The sequence below is a fragment of the Indicator indicator genome, chromosome 6 (assembly GCF_027791375.1).
Source record: "Indicator indicator isolate 239-I01 chromosome 6, UM_Iind_1.1, whole genome shotgun sequence".
Taxonomy (NCBI): domain Eukaryota; kingdom Metazoa; phylum Chordata; class Aves; order Piciformes; family Indicatoridae; genus Indicator; species Indicator indicator.
Window position 1 is genome coordinate 33,784,945 of NC_072015.1, and position 20,849 is coordinate 33,805,793.

General features: G+C 42.5%; 1 protein-coding gene across 1 annotated transcript in view; it reads left to right on the forward strand.

Annotated features, from left to right (window-relative positions):
* PARD6G (par-6 family cell polarity regulator gamma) overlaps positions 1-20,849 on the forward strand; it is a 68,257-nt gene that overhangs the window by 14,027 nt on the left and 33,381 nt on the right. The window lies entirely within an intron of this gene.

The following is a 20,849-nucleotide window of genomic DNA, read 5'->3' on the forward strand; positions in this document are numbered from 1 at the left end:
TCCTACACCATGGTGAAGAGGAGTGGATTTGTGCCCCCCCGTTTAGAGGCTGAAACGATGCAGGAGAGATCTAGGAGCCTTCTCACTCCTCTGTGGCACTTCATTGCAACTTGCCAGGAGTGGCATGATTTCAGGGGAAGCAGACGGACTGCATCACTGCTTGTAAGGTGTTTGAAGGATAACATGCTGGGAATCACCATGAGCCTCTTCATTTCTGAGAGGAGCATACCTTGTACTGCTGGGAGTGCCATCACTTGAGCATGCCACTATACCACTCCACTTGTCTGAGGGAGCTGCGAGCAGCTACTACTTCACATGTAGAAATATTATCTATCCATCTTGATGGTGTCATACTCAAATGATTCATGTCTGTATAGCGTGTGAATGCACACAGATAGGTAATTATACAAAAAAAACCAACCATCCAAAGTTCTGTTATAAATGAGGTCTTGTTTGACTGTGTCGTCCTGGCTGACAGACAAATGATTCTCCTCTCTGTCCTTACACTAAGAAGTGTTGAATCGTCCCATTTTGAGTCATCAAGCAAACCTTGGGCAGAATTGCACAAATGTCAGATGACATCAGATTTAAGTGGCTGTGTGTTGTCAAGCTTTTATTGCAGATATCTGAAACCTTCTCTTTAAAGACCATGTTTGGCAGTTGCTTCAGATGAGGATTGGTTTTTATAAGTGTGCCTTCCTCACAGGGCTCCTTAAATCCCAGGGGAACCTAACACTGTTAGCAGTACCTCCACAGTTTTCTTATGTCATATAGTGATTTATAGTACAGGGCTTTCAGAATTAAAATCTTGTCAGTAGCAGAATCAGAAATGAGACCTGGAGCAGTCATGTAGCTTTTTTGGCTTTTACTCTGTGTGGGTGTTTCTACTGATAAGGATTTATTAGCAGGAGGCTCCAGCCTGCTTGTTGGTGTGAGCTGGTAGTGTGTAGTTCAATTTCATGTTGTCAGATAACAATCCAGGGCTGTGTGGCCCTGCCCATTCAAAGTATGTTATCTGCCACCTTCTTTTAGATGGGAATAAGTGTTCCAATGAAGCAGTGGAGAAGAGGGTCTAGAACAGTTTGTTTTGTTTGTGTGTCTGTCAGATGAGTGGGAATGTCTGTGGGAGAGGACTTGCATTGCTAGGTCTCCCTTCTTGTGCAGAAAATATAAAGGTGGATGCAAGTCCTACTAAGTCTCCCTTCTGCAGTGCCTGTTAGGGCTTGTGAATGCTCATGGTAGGGTAGGTCATGAGAAGTCTCTTGCATGACTTTGTCATACCTGCATCTGTTTGAGTTTGTGTCTGCGTATCAGCCCTGTTCAAAATGTAGCTGTCCTTACTCTGCTTGGGCAGACTGCTAAAGCCACTGAGTATCCCTGACTCTGCTGAGAGGAGGGTTGCCACTGAAATGCTAATCACAGAAGTAGGCAAATGAGAGAACTTTTGACAATTTCTGGAAAAAATATTCTTCTTTTCCGGTAGGAGATGCATGCTAGTTGTGGAGGTTTATAATTTGTAACCTTAATGGAAAGGTGCAGTATTTGCTTTAAAAAAAATATTTTTTTACCTGTTGCTCACTGGAAAGAATCATGCTAACAAGGAAGCTCATACAAGGCAGGCCCATTATTCCTCACATATGACAAAGCCTGAAAGCTTTCCCAACACACATTCTCCTACACTCCCTCTATAAAGCTAAAGTGAACAGTAAATTCTGTACCATCACTTTGATTAATGGCACCTTTAATAAGGGACTCCTGAGGTTAGCATTTGAGATTCATACTTGTGGCTACTCACAAACAATTATGTCCATTTCCTTTTCTGAGGAGAAGCCTTTAGAAATTATTCCCTTCAACAATAATAGGAGTTACTGAAATCTTGTTTGTCTCTTTCTCCTTTGTTTCCGTGCTGCTTTCCCTGTCTTCAGGCTGGGGTGACAGGGCAATGCTGGTCCTTCTGCTGGAAACCTATATTGGAAAACAAGGTGACTAGCACCAAGAAGTCATTGTGCCATCTGAGCCAATGTGGTGTGCCTGCAGTGCTTCAGCTCACGCCCTAAACTGACTTCAGAGACAAGAAATTAAGCTGAAAAGGATGCTAGTAAAATGCAAGGGCAGTCCTCTTCTGTGACTCTGAAGGAGACTGCAGAACATGGCCTCTGTAGCCTGTTGGGTCAGGAATCATTGTCCTTTGGTTGAAGTCCTGGGAGGTGGCTGTCAGAGGTCATTCTTGCAGTTTCGCAGAGGACAGAGAGTTTGAGAAAACTGGGCAGAAGTATGCAGGCGTGGAAGGACTGAATATTTGAAGTTTAGATCTTTCTCTAGCAGAGCAAGCTGTTTATCAAGTGCATGATTAGTCATCTTATCTGTTTTCTTATTAGTTTATATCTGGGTTAACCTTTCTCTTGTCAAGTGAGTTATATAATCATGTTGTTAAACAGCTTAACTATTTGATCCTAGAGTGGCAAAATAATTAACTAATTCTTTGAACAATAATCAAGCAGCTGATTTGATTTTTTGTTGTTGTTGTTTACCTAGTTGTTTTTGATCTGAGCTTAGTTTTGCATTTTATCAGTTCAAAATGGTTTCTCTCACTTGTCTCCAGAAGCAAGGCACAAGTGCACTGCTTTGACTCTTACATCTCAGGTTGGTGTCCAGCTATGGGATGGCTATTTTATTCCCCTTTCATCTTTTTTTCAAGTCTCCTGAGCCCCAGATTCTTCAGGATCATGGTAGCTGTTCTCTCCCCAGGAAAGGGATGTCACTACTTACTAGCCAGCCTTTTTACTAAGGACCTGAATTGCCATTCCCACCATGCTTGCAACAATTTTTATTCATAGTTTTTGGGGTCTTGAAGGCTCTGTCATGTCCTGTCAAGTTGTGTTTGAGTTTATAGTTCATAGTGATCCATCTGCTGAAAGTATGTGGTGCTCCTTTTTTTTTTTTTTTTTTTTCCCCTCCAATACCAAATTACAATGCAGTCAAAAGTCCTAATTAGAGAACCAGACTATAAAAAGAAAAGATGTTTTTCCTTTGACTTGCTTTCCCAGGCTGCAAATGTGGGTCATGTCCTGTGTTCCAAACTGATGTGGCTCTTCTGATTTCACTAGCACAGTAGTGATTGATATCAGCCAATGCTTTGAGCCCAAGAATTTACTCACTTGGCTGTAACTGATACCAGCCATCTCCAGAACTCTCAGTGCAAGATGCCTGCTGCAGGGGAAGGGATGATGTCCCAGAGACCTTAGAACAATGCAAGGAATTACGGATGTGTTTGACTTGCTCTGTAATAACTGAACTCTTGTACTCTAGCCAAGACATGCATGAAGGAAGAGTTTATTTGATGATGCAGTTGGTCTTCATGTTTTCAAGATTCCATTTGTCCTGTGTCTGATTTAAACCGGAACTTTTAAGACACTCTTGAATACTGCAAAAATTTTAAGTGTAAGCTATGAATTCAGACAGAAACAAAGAACAGAAAAAACTAAAGGAGTTAGTATTATATACTGCAAATGCCTTTTTCCTTATGTGATTATATGGAATGGTATTGCTGTCAATTCTTGCTTTAATGCCTGTCTCCTAGAGGCAAAACATGCATTCAAACTATGCTGTATAGGAAGCTCTTAAATAGAATGGAATAAATAGCAGAATTATGACTTCTGCATTGTAACCCTGCCTGAAATAACTCCTTGAACTTCACAAGTGGGGTATAAGGATCTAAGTGGTGGGAGGTCTATCAGGTATCAGAGATTTCTTTTTTTTCGGTTACCTACTATGGTGTGTTTAACCTAGGAAGTTCAGAACGTCAGGGAAATATTGCAAAATGAACATGCTGATGACTCTGCAAGTACTCTGAGCTGCACTTTTTTCCAAGAAATAGAGGTAGATCCAGGACCAAGATGCAAAAGTACAGCAAGTGTAGTGAATGGAGTGATAAGCGGCTCTGAGCTCTAACTGTAAATTCAGACTAATGACTCTAATTCTGGGAGAAGTGATGGAGGCTGCTGATGAACAGACCTTTGCTTCCTACTGCTCTTCAAGATTTAAGAGTTTGCATGGGTAGCAGCAGAAAATCTGCTGTGGCTCAAGTATCAAAGGAGATGAGAGAGGTGGTGAGCAGCCTGTCAGGCCTCATCATAATCCCAGGCTGAGGTCAAATGAAATCTCCTTCTGAGAAGCCTTTTTGTTTTGTGTCCCCATTGTAACTGGAGGTGTGCCCACATAGTGGATTGAGGTTTTGGACCTTTGCTTGCTTTGCCTGAGTTTCTGCAAGTGGCCTTGTTCCTATAAATCAGCTGGTGAAAACGTACCCTCCAGTAGAATAGTTATCAAGGAAAATCTGAAGGTGTGGAGAAATAACAAACTTACTCAGATATTCAGGCAAGACACAGAATGTCAGTAGGGACTTTGATCATGTGTATGGCTGTTGCAGGAGCACAGCTACTGTCCCTCTGAATCAGCAGGTTTATTACTATTGCTTGTAAGTAACTTCCATAAAAATAACAGTTAATGAACACGGGGACACTTTGTCAATCCTAAGGCATATTCTAGATCAAATTCACAGTCCTGTCAACAAACTGTAAAGCTTTCTGAAGGCTGAAATGGTTTCACGGTAAGCCTTACAAGTAGGGTACAGGTGAAGTGCTGGAGTGGCAGATACTGAATCTTGATTTGAGTGTAACTTTGTCAAATATCATACTTGCAGTAACTTTAAAAGGAAGGGGGGAAAAAAAAGGAAAAAAACAAAAAAAAGAAGAAGCTGAAGAGCATCCTGACAGCAAATAAATCTAAAACACTCTCCTCAGCTAACTGGGGCAGGGCCTTCCATCATAATTTAGTAAATACCGCAAATGAACTGCAGCTGTTAATTGAGGTGGCCTGAAGTTGGATAAGGCCTGATGTGTTTTGATCTTCTATTTTGTGGTGTGGAAAACTGATAGTGTGTAAAAAGCCATTAAGTATCATCTTCAGAAACTTGCTGTAAATGTCTTCTCTTTTGTAGCTGTACTTCAATAGTTCATTACTGTCAGTAAAGCTGTACTGAACACCAGTTCTTGCTTTTTTTTCTTTCCTCTTTGAGCTGCTGTCTACCATCAGTTCTCACTTAAAACTTGCTCCAAAATCAACAGGGAAAAATGTGCATTTTCCTGGTTGGGATTTGGATTTGACTTGTTTTAATTTATGTTAAATTGAAGATTGGAAGATACTGTTTTTCTTCAGCTGCATGAGGTGACTAATGTATTTAAACTGCTGTGCCATGCAGCATATTTGGGTATGTTCAGAAGCAGTTCATAACTCTGCAATTTGTTATTTGCCTGGCAGAGTTCTGGTCTGCTTGAAGTACCAACATCTGTGCTTAGCTTTCTTGTATTATAAAATCAGAGCAATCACACTCAGTTTTAAAATAAAAATGTGCTAATGGGAATCATGCCCAAGTCTGACTGAAAAACTGATGGTGGGTTGTTTTATTGTCTTTCATACTCTAAGCAGATAATCCCTAGGAATGGTGGTTGGCTGTCTAACCACATGTGTTAAACACAAAAACTGGCTTTGAGACAGCAACTAAAATGAAACCTATTTCCAGCTACCTAAAACCTTTAACTCTGCTCAGCCTTTCATAGTGAGTACAGATGGAAAGGTTTGAGCTGAATTCTTTCACATCTTTTTAGTTCTTCAGTAACCTTCCTGCTTGTTTTACAGCAAAGCCATTAACTTTGTCTTCTCAAAATGTTGCATTTCCAAACAAGAACAATGTGATTTTACAGCTGCTTTTAAAGGCATCTGATATATAATAAAGCAGGTTGTAGCACATTTTAAGGGAGAATACTGAGCTGCTTCTGGTCTTGCTCTTGATTAAGCTGCACAGATTTTCACTATGGTCTTATGTGTGAGGGAGTAAAATGAGAGTGCAGAGAAGGCAGCTTGAGATCCTCAGTGTATCAGCTCCTGTGTAAGAGAAGCAGGGTAGGGTAAGGAAACAAGGAAAAGAAACATTATGTACATTACGTAGCTCATGGGCACACTGGAGGATGTCTCTCTGCTGTTGGTCAGTGTCTCAGGGCTGCTCCCGTTTCCTCTGCCCTGGTCCTGGTGTAATCCTGTGGTTGAGCTCTCTGAGCCAGCTCTTCAGCAGAAACCTGGCTGTACGAGTGAGGAGCAAGCATGGGATGGGCAGGACCACAGCACGTTTAAAGTGATTTAGCACTGCCATGAAGCCTCTGCTTCCTGGGAGGAAGACCTTGTCTGCCCATAGCCCTTGGAAACATGCAATGCCATTGGATTTGGAAGGGAGGCAAAGCATCTTGTCTTAGCTTTGACAAGATTAGGATGTTGGTAGATTTCATGCTAGTGTAGTAGTGATTGCTGTGAGGCTTAAATTAAATCCTTTCATGATTTTCCTCAAAAATATCTCTGGTTTTGAGCTGGAGGGGTCTTTGAAAGCTTGTCAAGCCAAGTAATCTCTGTCCCCACTCAAGTCCTTTGATATCTGAAGATAAGTAAAATGCAGCTGTTTGTTCTAGTGAAGCCTGGCAACAAATCACTGTAACTTCTCTGCTCCACCTTTCATGTGCAAATGATGAGACTGGGTAATGATTACCTTTCAACCACTTTATTAAGCATCTTTAAAAACATAATATTTTATCTGGCTTGTCAGACATAAACACAAAACAGCCTTGAATTTTGTTGCTGGCATAGTTAGTGATACCTGGTGGCTGAGCAGAGCCAGCACAAGGCTGCCTCTCTGCCATTTTTATAGAGTATGAGGATATTTGATTTTCATCACCAGTCAGTTAAGTTGCAACTAGAACAGCCGGTAAGTAAGAATTTTCAGTGAAAGGAGGGGAGAGTTTGTGGAAATAGCATAGCTTACAGGCAGGCTTTGTAGAGTTGGTCTATAACTGATAGTGGGAACAGCTGCAGAACTACATGCTGCCTAAATAGAGGAGTAGTTGCAGTGTACAGTAACCATGGAACAGAAACCAGGCAAAAAAGCTGCTGCTGTCCTGTCACTGGCAGCAAACACTTGTCGCACTTCTGTGTTAAAGCTATGTGAGATTTGGGTTCAGTTTCAAAGTTTAATAATTTATTAATAAATACCCATAACCTAAATAGACTAATGGCTGATGCTTCTTAAAAATTGCAGCAAGCTGATACCAGCACCACACATTCTGCTGAATTTAGCCTAAAGAAAATTGTTTACAATGGTAATTCACATAGCCTTTAATAGGAACCTCTACTTAACCCCATGCTTGGCTTTAGCTGGTAACCCACACAAGAAAAAGCAAATAAACTCTCTTTTCTGTCCCTCAAAAGTTATGTTTGTTGCCTTACAGTTGTCAGTTGCTACTCTGGCAGTATTTACAAAAGCAAAATAGAACCCTGCAATTATGTCTACTTAAAGACAGTCTCAAGTAAAGCTATGTCTTGTTTTCTTCCTTGATTAGACCCTTTATATTTAAGATATTGAAGCTACTCTAGCAGTCTAACAGGTGGCTTGGCCTTATAAAAACAGTGGTAAGGAAGGCTTGTCAAATGATCCACCTTTGTTAAGGTCCCTATGAGGGAAATTTTCCACTATTTATCTTTCCTTATGTTAGTAGTCAAAACAAGAGATTCTGTTTCCTGCTCATAGCTCAGGTTTTTTCCTGTTGTGCCTAGCTGTCATTTCCCTTCTGCAAGTGATGGAAACAAGTACAATGTGCAGATAATAATGAAATGCACTTGACAGTCTCTCCTTTGACACTAGATTTTACCTGAAGAGACCTCACAAGCTCAAAGTAGTTTCCATGTAGTGAGGGAGGGTAAATAGCACAGTGCAAATACAAACATTAACTCAAGATTCAGGCCTTCAGCTTCCTGATAAATTTCCAAAGTACTTGAAATTTCTTAAGTACACTGAAGGACTTAAAACAACTCTAATCAGTAGACACTTGCACTGCAAGTAAGCATGCAATAAAGGATGTTTCTGCTAGGTGTTTGTAGTAGGCATTGAAAAATTAACTGGAAACATAACAAATATAACTCAAAACATTTTCTTTTGAAGGGACTGAAAGCTCTTTTGTTTCTTGTTCCAACTGCCTGTGTTGTCAAGACTGCACACTCCAAAATTTAATGTGTCATCATTAATACTGCATAAGAACTCTGGGTATTTTTCAAGTCCAAGAGAGAAAGCACATTGTGGGAGGTTGTAAGAACTCTTTCTTGAACCTACTCCTGATGATGATCTACTTGAATCATATTTTTTCCTCTGTGCTATGTTTAGAGTAGTAAAAAATCCTGTGGGAATATTAAGGAAACTATTAACCTAGAAAACTTCACTGTTGTTCTTGCTCTTCAGTCCCCTGCCGTATGCTGACATTAAATAACCTCTAAAAAGTAAATACGAACAACTTCTATACCACTTACTCCCCCTCCCCAGCTTCCCACCCCCATTTTCTTGTGTTTTTTTTTCTATTCCACTTTTTTTTCCCCTTCTAATGCTGCTTCTTCCTTTCAGCTCTCGAACTTCCTATTCCTTCCCTGAGCTTTTTCATTGCTCTGCGAGGCTATCGTTCAGGGGGCAGAAGAGCATGTGCTGAGTGAAAGCGTGCAGGTGCTGCTGCCGGTTTTACTCCAAGTGTTAGAAGGAGGCTTGGAGAACATTGGCATCAGTGAGGTGGAGCAGCAGTGACAGAGCAGGTATGGAAATAGCAATTAGTGAAGGAAAACTGCCTGTTACTGTGGGTCTTAGCCTAGTTCAGTTTCTTCTCTGATTATCCCTTTGCACTAGAAATGACAGAGCAGTGGAGCATTTACAAAACAAACGCTGTGAAATTTTGAAGGAGAACATTTGTTTAATTTCAACTTCTCCATGCACAAGAAAGGATATACTGCCTGGTGTCTGTGGAAGCTGGAGACCTGGAGTCCAGTGGAGTTGGTAGAAGGCTCCATCTTCATGGTGAGGGCACTGTGAAGCTCCCCAGCTGCTGGCAGCAGCAAGCTCTGAGACAGCATTTCTGACCTTTCAGCTGCTGTAGATGATCGTGACTCTTCCCTTTTAAAGCTGAGGTACCAGCTGAGGGTTTGAAAAGGCCTAAAGCTGTCTTCCTCATCCCTGAATGCCACTGAAGTGTGCTAAGGGCAGATTTATCAGTTATGACTTCAGGTTGGGCACTGATGACAACTGGTTTGTTTGCTTTGTTAGCCTGCTTTATTGCAGCTTTGTTTCATTCTGCCAAGGAACTTTGTAGTTTTAGTAGGTAGCTTTAGTAGTACATATCCAGTGGATGCGTTTTTGCTTTTGTGCACTTACTGAGTTCTAGTTTGAAATGCAGCTGGCATGAGTAAAGGGAAGGAAAAAACATGTTGTGTTAACAAAAAAACCCTATGAAATTTCAGAAAAGAATTTCCCCCAAACTAAGAATCTGAGTGAATAAAGGAGTACTTTATAATAGAGCCCATAAATAAGTCTGGGGTAGTGTCTTTGTGGCTAGCAACAAGAAAAAGAATGTTGAGTTCCCTACACTTGCATCCCTTGAAGCTGCATAACTCTAACATGCCTTACACTTTGTAGAAGAGAAGAAAAATAAGTGAAGTCTAGCACATTTGGGGTACTGCACGCAAGAAGATGTCTTGACAATTTTGTTTTGGAGCAATTCTTAGCCAAGACAAAGACTATCAATGGCAGGAGGAGTGACAGTGTCTGTCATGCCTGCATTACTCCTGAGTCGCTTAAAAGTGCACTGGGCACTTGTGCATTGTGCTTGTTGCTTTTAAAACTTCTGTCTGAGTTTTAGAGAAAGGAGGGGATAGGATGCAGTAGGCAAACTTACTTTCACGCACAGGATCTCTCCTCAAGCCTGAACTGTCTTTAAAGCTACAGATGGCATTCTTCTCTCACAAGATGATAGACTCTTCTTTCCAGTGTTAAACTGGACTTGGGTTCTACAATACTAAAATGGAAAAGTTGCTGCTTCTTTCCTTAGGTTCCTTAAGGGGAGGGAGTTGCTTTTCTGTGTGGGAAACCAGATAATGTCAGCTTGTTGTACCTCAGAGGTTGTATCCCAAGGGTTTTCTCTGGACAGACAATGGTTGAGGCCAAACTGTGCTGCTGATGATTTTGCTGGTGAGCTTAACATTTGCAAGAACGACTGAAAATGCTAATTATGGTCATGATTTTCTGTAGACCTGGCTAACACCTCTTCTTGTGTAAATAGGCCAAGCCCAGAGGCATATCAACTTAAAAAACAATCTGATTTCAGTAATTGCGTGGCTGGTGCCTTTCTGACCTCTTCAGGGTATCTGTGCTTGCACTGGGCCATGACTATGAAAAACAGGAAAGCTTTTTGTTTAATTTCAGTCTTCTGTTCAGGTCTCTTGCCTTCTTCTTTGTGGATGCAAAGATGCTGGTGATACTATTGCAGAATTTCCTCTTCCCTGTTTTTTTTAGATGACTTCAAAGGCCATATGACAGTATTACCTGACAGCTCTTGTCACGGTGTAGAGTGTGGTGTGTTAATGTTTGCACTGAAAGGACAGAATTGAATAGCTGTCTGCAGGGTCTAAGGGTCCCAGCTTGCTCCCTAGAAGAGCACTGGCATGGGCTGTGTCTTGCTTTAAGCAGGATGTAATTTCTCCTTCCTTGATCTGTGTGCTGCCATACTGTAGCATACCTTCCTGTGCCACGCACACAGTTCCCCAGACACCTTACAGGGAACGTCCAATGTAATAAAGAAGTATGGTATGAGTGGGCTATGACAGAGGCTGTCTTGTTAGAGGCTGTTCAATGCTCTACACCTCTTTTGTACAACCACTCAGGGTACTCTGGGGTAGGGAGAGGTATTTAAGTTCTTCTCAGGCATGCCATGTCATCCAGAGGGGAAGAAAAGGAGAGGGGGAGTGCTGGAAGAAGCTACAGACTGGATATCTATTGTGATTTGACATATGCTGCTGTGGGCAAAGTGGCTTGGCAGTACCTCAAAACTCATGTCCTCCCTGAAATGTTCCCAGAAGCAGCTGGCCACAGGAGCCAGCTCATGGGTTGCAGATCACAGGAAACAGCTTGCTGCAACAAACTTGGCTTCCTCTGCTCAGATGACCATCAGCAAGGGTATGTGTCATCTGCATCAGCTCTGGAAAGGGCACAGTAGAGGTGAGTGAGAGGAAAGATACTGTTGAAGGTGTTCACAAAGCCCTGTCATATAGTGGGCTTCACCAGTGTTGAACCCCCAGACCATGTGGGGAGTATCCACAGGGTACCTCTGGATGCCTGAAGTAAGGCCAGACAGCAGTGTTTCACTGAGTGGGCTGCATTTTCAGTTCTGTACCTCAGTTGGTCCCAGCGTAGTTGGTAAGTGATGGCTGTGTCCCACACCCTTCCTCTCAGCAGTTGCATCCTGAGTTCCCAGCCCATCATGCGTACTGGAGCTGCAGTGTGTGGTGCAGGTGCCTTTGTACCCTGATGGATGTCATGCAGTGTGTGAGTAACACGCTCTTGAGCCTTGGTCTGGTTTATGGTGTGTTGTGCTTATCTTAGAAAATCAGAGGCACTGGCTCCTTCTGTCTTCGGAAACGTTATTGCCTCTGTCTCAGACCGCTTAAAATTCTGTGTGGATATCCCAAGAAATCTAGAAGAAAGAAGTGTGAAGAAATTACTTCTGTGTGTGCGTCAGCAGCAGCCGTGTTCCCTGCTAGTGGAAACCTGGATAGCTCAGTTGCTCGCTAGTGTTTGCCAAAGGTACCCTTCTGTGGTGGCTCTCTTGCAACTGGGGTGGCTGAGCAATTTCAGCAAGCCAGGTCTTCCTGCCTTGAAGACCTCCCAGCACTACAATTCACGCCAGTGTTGGCAACACGTATTGCTGAATAGCTGCTTGCACATAGAAATGGTAAGGAGAAGCTGCGTCCCTACTGAGGAGGGATCATTCTGAAGGGAATGCTGCTAGAGCTATTTCTGGGGTTGTGCTGAGCTCTGAAGGTTCATAAAAGCCACTTCCTACAATCCCATGTTCAAAAGGTGCACCAAGGCTCTAGTGTGGCTTCTCATCTCTTGCATGATGGGGCTGTGCCAGCTCATGTGGACTGGCATGGCTTAGAGCAAAGCATGTTCATGCTCTCTGCCATGCAGTTGTGGGGTCTGTTCCTGCTGTCTTTTTGAGACATAGTTCCTGACTCAGTGTTTGCACTGTTTGAAGGAAAAGAGAAGATTTGTTTATATTAGCTTTTCCACAGCCTAATTTAAATCCCAAATGCTTGTTATTCAGAGCAGTGGTGGCTGGCTGCAGTGCACGCAGAGGGCCTTTGTGAGCTGATCCAACACATCAATAGCAGAAGCAGTGCAGAGCACCAGGGCACAGTTCAGGGTTGAGGAGCAGGTCTTGTCCCAGTGCAGATGCAGCCTGGGTCTCTGAGCTCATATTGCACTTAACTTGCAACTGTGCACTTGGCTGCTTCATCAATTTGCAGGAGGGGATCTAATGCTTCAGAGATTGCAGTTTTCATAGCTCAGGCTTCTTCCAGGATCTACCTACCCACAAACATGATGTTTTAGTACAATTCATAAAACAGTAAGAGAGGATGCACAGGAAAGGACAAATTTCTATGGGAATTAAGTGGAAAGAATTGAAAACCCCCCAGCAAAACCTCACTGGCTTTAAAAACGAATCCAGTAAGGACTTGGTTCCAAATTCACATACTTTGTCTGCAAAACCTCACTTCCCCTAGGTCTTTTGCCTCAAGATTTTTTTTTTCCCAAGATGGGTAAAACATGAGTAATTTAAAAGCAAATAATCATCTTAACTGTTTTTTGGTTTTTTTTGGTAGCATGCAGCATTTTCAACCAGCTGAAAATGTGTGTGCAGACACAATAGCTGTTCTGAACAGCAATTTGAGTGGCCTAAGGAGCTGTTACTTCACTCAGTTGTGTTTGACTATACTAAAAAAAGTTTTAGTTTTTTATTTTAAAATGAATGAAATTAATTTAAGCATGAAAATTCTTCATCCCAAAGAAGGCCTAGCTGAACAAAGTTACTGAATGGCTATATGAGGTGATGCTTCTCTCCAATTTTTGCCACATAGTGAACAGCAGGGAGTAACCTAGGCCCTAGATATATTGTAGGTACAGCTCAACTAAAAAAAGGCTGCAAGTCAGACAGTTTCAAAACAGTCAGGATAAAGACTCCTTTCCTTCTTGTAAATCTGTGCTTAAGCTTCAGACACAAAGTACCATATTAGGCATTTCCAGAGAGATGGACATAGAGATGAACATGAGGCTACAATGTCTTTTGGAGACACCCTACCAGAAAGGACACCATAAAGAAGCCAAATGTTGAATATGGGGAGTAAAAAGCTTGAACCATATTCTGTGCTTTATCTGTGTCAGTGGCACTGAGAATATTGGCACTTTGAACAAACTGAGGTTGCATGTAATTTTTATTCGTACTTGATATGTTAGGTCCCTTCCAAACCAAACCATTCTATGATTCTACATTAACTTGTTTTAGTGTGAAACAATTTTTGGTTTAGGCCATTCTGTAAATGTATGTTTGAGACTCTGTCAGTAAATAAAAACTAAAAGAGAAGGGAGGCATTAATTATTTATTTTATACAGATTTAAGCTTGAGGAGGGCAGATTTAGACTAGATAGTAGGAAGAAATTCTTTACAGGGAGGGTGGTGAGACACTGGTACAGGTTGCCCCAGGAGGCTGTGGATGCCCCCTTCCTGGAAGTGTTAAAGACCAGGCTGGATGAAGCCTTGAGCAACCTGGTCTAGTGGAAGGTGTCTCTGTCCATGGTGGGGGGCTTGGAACTAGATGATCTTTGAAGTGCCTTCCAACCCAAACCATTCTATGAATCTAACTTTCAACATCAGTTCTTGGCAGTTCATGTGTCAGTAAAAAAACAAACAAAAAACCCCACAAGTTGTGCTGTAAGGTATGGAAGAACGTAGCTACCGAAATACAGCTCCTGAATTTGCTTGCATTGTAGTGCTTCTGTGGAAAGCTTTGCTTTTCACCATTCACAATGGTGTTTCCTGCAGAAACACGGGGTGGGAAGCTGATTACCAAGCTCACACAAGTGGTGTGCCTGACAGGGTGGTGGCACAGTCACTGCCACTCCTCAATACTGTAATCATTTCCATGATAAAGCATGTGAGCTTTTGCAACTTGCAGAATTTTGCTTTCCCAACAGCTGAAGGCTGGTAAGCTTTCTTTTTTATTTTTTTGTGTTGGGCAATTTATATGCCTGACTCTTTATCAACCCAGTAAGAGCTGGGCGAACAGTTTTTGCACTGGCCTGATAAAATTTTCTCGATTGAAAAAAAAAAAAAAAAAAAGTCAGGTGTTTATAAGACACTTAAATCCCAGGCAACTTAGTTGTTTTTAATGATAAACTGAGGCAGGAAAAAGAAAAAAAGAACTAAAGAGTTTGAGTGTGTTGTCTAGTGCACCTTCAACTGGAAATCTGTATCTGCTGGGAAATAGTTGCCAGCTAATGGCTTTAAAATAGTTGTGATGAGTAATCTGCTCAGAACACATGTATACATTTCTGAGTGATTTACTTGAATTAAAAAACCCTGTCAATTGCACAGGTCCACTGTTTGTGTATGAAGTTGTATCCTGTCTCTCATTTTCTCTCTCTTTGCATGCACCAGCACAACACAGCTGCAATGTTCTGCTGCTCATTATTTGTATCCTGATTCCTATCCCTGCCAAAGAGCAAAATTGTTCCTTCAAATTGGTTTAGAAGATTGTGAGTTGTCATTTAAATTAGAGAAGGATAGATTTAGGTTGGATGTTAGGGGGAAGCTCTTTACCATGAGGGTAGTGGAACACTGGAACAGGTGGTCCAGGGAAGTAGTTGAAGGCCCCATCCTTGGAGATATTTAAGGTCAGGCTCGACAGTGCTCTGGGCAACCTAATGTAGTGGGAAATGTCCCTGTGCACTGCAGGGGGGTTGGACTAGATGAACTTGGGAGGTCCCTTTCTACCCAAAGCACTCTGTGATTCTATATGTGAAAGTGGTTGTATCTGACAGAGGTCAGAGAATGTGACCAGTAGTAGACAGAATGTCTCACTTGTCTGTTGGATGTTTAAACTGGGACCTAGTAAACAGCTTCCTCTCTTCAGATATACTGTGTTTGTTTATTTTCAAAGTCAAAGATGATGTTTAAAGGATGACTGCAACAATAGCCATCTTTCTCATGTTCATTTCTATGTCCGTCCCTCTGGAAATGCCTGATATGGTACTTCGTGCCTGAAGCTTAAGCACAGATTTATAGGAAGGACTGCTTTGAAACTGTGTGACTTGCAGCCTTTTCAAATTGAGCTATATCTACAAGATGTCTGGGGCATGTGTTACTCCTGTTCACTGTATGGCAAAAATTGGAGAGAAACATCACCTCATATAGGCATTCAGTAACTCTTTTGGCTAGGCCCTCTTTGAGATGAAGAATTTTCATTTTAAGATTAACTTCCTTAATTACAACCAACCAAAAACCACTGACAACTTTTTGGCTTCTTTTTTGTACACTCACTAGCTTTGCAGCTGCTGGGAGGTGTATTACATCCCGCCTTATTTCTGCAGAAGTTGGGTAGACAACTTGGGTGCCAGTGTGATCCATTTGAAACAAAGAAAAGCTGCTTCAGAGCACATCACTCCTGTACATAAAGAGAGGAGCTACGTTCTGAGTGTGTTATCTTTGTGACACAGGTGAGATACTGGCTCCTTAATAACACTGGTCTTAAGCAGGTGTTTCATAATGAAGCTACTTGACTCACCAGCTGCTGGGAGTAGCAGCCCAGATCCATTTTGCTGGTGGCGACAGGGCTTCCTGGGAGAGGCTTTGTGGAGGCTTAGCACAGTTTGCTATCTGCAGCAGCACTGGTCTGTATTTTCTCCTGTGGCTGGGATGCAGTATGCTGGTAAATCAGTTAAGCATGAGGTCCTCACCTATACTGGTCTGTTCAGCAGAAAAAAGAGGAGGAGACCCTATTTTGGAGTATTGCCACTGTGTCTGCTGAATCATGACCATGAAAACTGCTGAAGGGGGTCTGTGCTAAATAACAAGTGTTGTATGCCAATGGTTATTTTTGGCAGTTTCAATTACAATCCTCCTTTCTTTGAGAACCACACTGGTGTTTGTGTAAGTGGATTCCGAATCACAGCAGCAAAGCCTCTGAATACCTGTGCCAAATCCAAAAAAAGAGTGGACACGTTTGCAGCAATGTGCCTGCTCTCACAGCTGTTCCTGCTTCTTCCTTGTGTAAACATGGATGGAAGCAGTCAGGGACTTTTTTATTTCGGAGCAATATCAGGAGGCTTAACTGGGAAGAGGCAGCACAGAGAATGGAGCAGTGGTTAGGCTTTTCAGGCTTTGTCTCAGTGGAAAAGTATGAATGTGTTTAGTACTGTATTTGCACTCTTGGCTGGCTGGGACCTAGCCCTGACCACAGTGCCTGCTGATACTGCAGGGATTGCTTTGGCTTTTACCTCATGGATGAAGGAAAAGCACTTCTGGGAGCTTATTAGTAGGCTGATTAGAGCAACCTTCTTTCCTTCCTTTCACTTTTCTCTTTTTTTTATCATTTTTTTTTCTGTTCTTTCAGCAAGCCTTAGTGTTTAGACATCTTGTGTATGAATGGTGGAAAGTCTTTGACTTCTGTTTTGAGGGGAAGCCAGGAGTGACTAACATTCCTTAATCTGATTTTATTGCACATTCTTGTCTTGGAAATGTTTTCTCTTTCTTCCCCAAGCAGAAGAAAACAATCCTTGATGCAAGCAGCTTCTAAGCGCTGTCTTCCTGTAGCTCCACATGTAGCTCTCTGAATCCATTTGGGAACCAACTTTGTGTATTGTTTTGTTTTCATGCAAAAGGTCTTTCTGCAAACTGTGACTTGAATAAAAGCAGGAGGGAGTTCAGAAGCTGAGAATCCCTGGTGTCAGCTGAGGCAGGCAGCAGATAATCCCTGCTCTGTTCTGTACATTCATTAGCATTCTAGAAATACCTGACATGTCTGTTTCCTGATTAGGAGATCTCTAGTCAAATGATCCTTTTCTCACAGGAAACAAAGTATTCAGAATTTCTGTGGAAAAAATTTAGGAATGCCTTTCCAATGTACAGAACAGGCTTTTTTTATATTTGCACGTGTTGCTGGCTCCTGTTTATTAGGGACCTCTCTGCATCCTGGTAAAGTTTACAGCACATAAAACTCCCTCTCTGCATACACATTAATTCCAACTTCTGCTTCTTCCTTTAATTGGCAGATGTGGGAGATGGGCTTGACAGGAGTTGAGAAAGTTGAAAATGGTTTGAAGGGGAGGGTAGTCTGAAGAAACATGATCAAAGCTGGCTATTATCACTGAAATATGAGTCTTGCTGTTGGTGCTTGTTTATAGCTTGTTAAGTCTTACGTACATCTACAGTTTCATTTTATAGACAGATGGCTTTAAAGTAAAATAATGACTTCTCAGTGTGCTCTCCTGAAGTGAAGCACAGCTTCCTTCCTCCCCCCTGTCGTCATCCCCCCGCTTCCCCAGAGTAAAGTTTAAAGTCTACAGCTACCAGGAGTGCTTGATTCTACCAAAGACAAAATGTATCATGTTTGTTTAATAAATAATAATCTGTCTTTGATTTGGGGCTTAATTTAGTCCAAGTGCTTGGGGGTGGATAGATGGGAATGCAGTTTTGGGGGTGGAGGCTTTCAAGGAAGAATTCAAGGAGTAGAAAATTTAATTGGTAGAGGATATATCCTCCATCCAGGCTGTCGAGACAGCACTGTGGTGCATGTTGCTGCTCATAGCTTCGAAGAACAAAATGGTGATTCCCAGGGAAGTGTGTTATAGTTAACATACTCCTAGTTAGCTAAACTTCAGCAGCTTTATTTAGCTCTGGCAGTGCTGGGTGTTTCTGTTTGCAAAGCCCTTGCTTCTAGAGCCTGTGGTCAACTTCTGAGGTACTTCTGCAAGTCACCTAGTTGTTGTAGTTACCAAGGAAAAAAACTTAGACCTGAAAACATGCAGAATGAATATCTAAGGGCCTGGTTGCACAGACAGTGGTACGGGCAGTTGGATTTTGGCTGCTTCTGTGCTCTCTTGGATGGATATGAACTGATTTTGCTCCAGAAGCCACATATTTTGGTTAATGTAGTGCCAAGCTCGGATTCCTGTGCCTGGTGTCTGGAGCAGGATGGGAAAGCAGCTGCGCACCATGGTCAGGAGAGCCATGTCCTTGGCCTTGGCACTCCCGGGGTAAACACACAGAACTAGATGAGTTTGGGGCAGAGGGGCAGGGTGGGGTTTTGGTGTTTTTTTGCTGGTTTGTTTTGTTTTGTTTTGGGTTGTTTTGGTTTGGTTTGGTTTGGTTGGTTGGTTTTTTTTTCCCCCTGTGCTATGCCCTCTTTTATTGGTGAGGAAGTGGAAGAGGGGAATTACAATGTATGGCAGCACCAGATATTCACTATCCTTACTATAAATGGATACTTGCTCTACTACACCTCAATTTTCCTAGCATGTATGGTGTGAACATATCTGTAGCAGTGTTAATTCAGGTGTCTGCACCAAAAAGGGTTGCTAGGTGACAGCAAACAAACGCATACCTTCCAGGGTCAGATTTTTCTTTAAAAGTTTATATGGGCTCTATCATCAGGCAGAACAGGAAGGAAGAAAATTGGTGGTTTCCAGGGGCTAACGTCAATCCTTCAGTGATGACTGTCAGCCACTGGTACTAAAAGGAAAGGCAGCCTCAATGAAAACTGAGATGCTGTGTGAGGAATGGGGCTGAAGGATGCTGCTCTTTCAGCCCAGAAGAGCAAACCCTCCTGAAATCACAGGGGTCTGGCTTTATTACTCACAATGTTTTCCTAAGCTTGATTTCAGTCCCCTTTTGCATCCATGGAGTTATCTTGGTTGTAGCTTCCTGAACTAGCTGGGGAGAATGATGTGGGAATTGCCATCAGCCTCCAGAGCATCATTGACTGGGGTGATGGAGGGAGGAAATGAAAGACAGCATGTTGAAGTAAACCTCCTCCTGAAGACGAGGAAAATTATTTGCTGAAAATTTTCCACTTATACCCAGTTTTCTGCAGTGCAGCAGTTCTTTGCTTGGCAAAGTCTTTCACATTGCTACTGCACTGAGGCTCACAAGGCTTTGAATTATAGTATGCATGCTAATAAGAATGTATTGAACTTTTTTCCCTTGAAATGAACAAAAACACTCCCACTCAGTATCTTCAGCCCAGAGAAAAGCATACTGTTCCCCTTGTGCCTTCCTCTCCCCTTTCCCAAGCACCCTTTGGTGCTTTGAGTTGTTGTTGCAGATCCGCTCTGTGGTTTGTGCAGCCTGTTCTCCCTGCTGCCAAAAGTGTAACCCGTGCCTGTCCTCACACTGGCAAAGGTGGATCTTTGGAAAACTGGGGAGGACATGCATGTGGGAGAGGAAATGTATATCATACTGTATTAAGCTGAGACAGCAACTGACAGTCTTGGGAGTGTTTTGACTATTGCTTGAAGTTCTTGGAGGCATAAGGGTGGGAGGAATTTACATTCTCTGCCAAAGCTTCCCACAAGTTACAATCTCTTTTTAAAAAGGAGTTTATTGTATATGGCCAAATTGTGCTTTCAAACTCTGCAGCCTTGCAAAGTATCCAAATTTTCTTGTCCTGTGTCCCACAAGCCTAAAGCAAGCTGGTGGTAATCCCTGGTTTTGGGTGGAAGTTCCTCAGCTGGGGAGCTCTTTGAGTTAGCCTAGTGGCTGCTGCTGCCTCTTCTGCTCCTCCAGTAAGCAGTCTCAGCTAGACCCTCTGTGTCCTTGCTTTGGCTGCTGCTTCCCAGCTACTGGCTCCCTCCCTGCCCCAGCAGCAGCCCAGAACCTAGCCCAGGTGATGGACATCTCTGTGCAGTGTGTCTCCATCACCACTCAGGCTTGAGCCACTTTGTAAGCAGTGCTGCAGGTGGAAGAGACCACTTCAACAGTAGCTGTAACAGCTGCTCTTCAAGTCAGTGGTTTAATCCAGTCAATGGCAGACTAGAGAAAACACTACAGAGAAAGAATAATGTGGTGGGATGGATTCATTGATAAAACTAGCACAGTAGCATCTGAGAAGCAGCTTGGGGCAGGGGAAGCCTGTATTTGATGTGCTATGTCCTTTTTCTGCTGTTAACCCCTCATCTCAGAACTAAGTCCAAGAAGTAAGCAGTGAGAAGGCAGAGAGGCTTAGAAAAGAAAATTAAAATATTTTTTCCCCAAATTAAGCAGATGAAGTGAGGGAGGAGAAAATAGGTGTGACACTCATAAAGGGTAAAGGCATTGGAAGATAGATGACTGCCTTGCAAGTTTTGATTTGGATCAGGAGGTCACTTCTGCAGTAAACCTCTCCTCCCTGTGCTGTGTGCTGGCTGTCACTGCAGAGCAGTGTCAGGGTTCCTTCCACCTAAAACAAAGCCGGAGGCTGCATTCACAAAGCCTGCCCATCTCACCTGATGTGCTGGGGGTTTGGTCTGTGGCAGGAAATCTGGTCTGAAGTAAAACCCTTGTAAACCTTTAATCTGGATGTCAGGACCTTTCATATCATTGCCTTATAGATTGCTTCAAGTGAGCTTCATGCAGAGCTAGCTCTAGTGGTGAGGACAGAACTCCCAGATGTGAGGCTGGAATTGATGAATTTCAGACGTTTGTGGCTGCAGATCCACATGTGGCAGTGGAGATGTGGCAGATTTCTATGATCCCTTCGAGTGCATTTGTTGATTTAGGGTGGGGTGATTTTGGTGTGTGTGTGGTTTGGGTTGGTTGGTTTGTTTTTAGCTAATTTTCATACTGTTAACTGAAAGTTGCTAGGAGCCCTTTTCTTATAATCTTGCTTCTCCTCCTTCCTGTGAG